Source organism: Nannospalax galili, unplaced genomic scaffold, assembly GCF_000622305.1.
Source record: "Nannospalax galili isolate Female #2095 unplaced genomic scaffold, S.galili_v1.0 scaffold17, whole genome shotgun sequence".
NCBI lineage: Eukaryota > Metazoa > Chordata > Mammalia > Rodentia > Spalacidae > Nannospalax > Nannospalax galili.
Genome location: NW_008342276.1, coordinates 6,380,419 through 6,380,774, shown reverse-complemented (window position 1 = coordinate 6,380,774; position 356 = coordinate 6,380,419).

The window sequence follows — 356 nt, the reverse complement described above, 5'->3', positions numbered from 1 at the left end:
TGACATTTTGTATATATGTTACATCAATTTCTTTCACTAGCAAATGTTTGCTATATTATAGCATAGTCATTGTACAATTTTGAAGATATAATAAGTCTTCTACCAGGTAGGTGATAGTTTTTATTTGTCATTCTGTTCTTGGTAATTAAATGTTCATTTTTAAAAAATATTACTATGCCAAAATTGACAATAATGTACATTTTCATTCATTTTAATAGTCAGAACTAAAGTTCCAACTATAAAATCATTGAAAATGAAGTTATGACTATTTTAAAATTATACAAACTAGTAAAGAAAATATTCTACAAGGGGAAATTTGGCATTTAAAAAATTATTGAATTTGTGTGAATTTCACA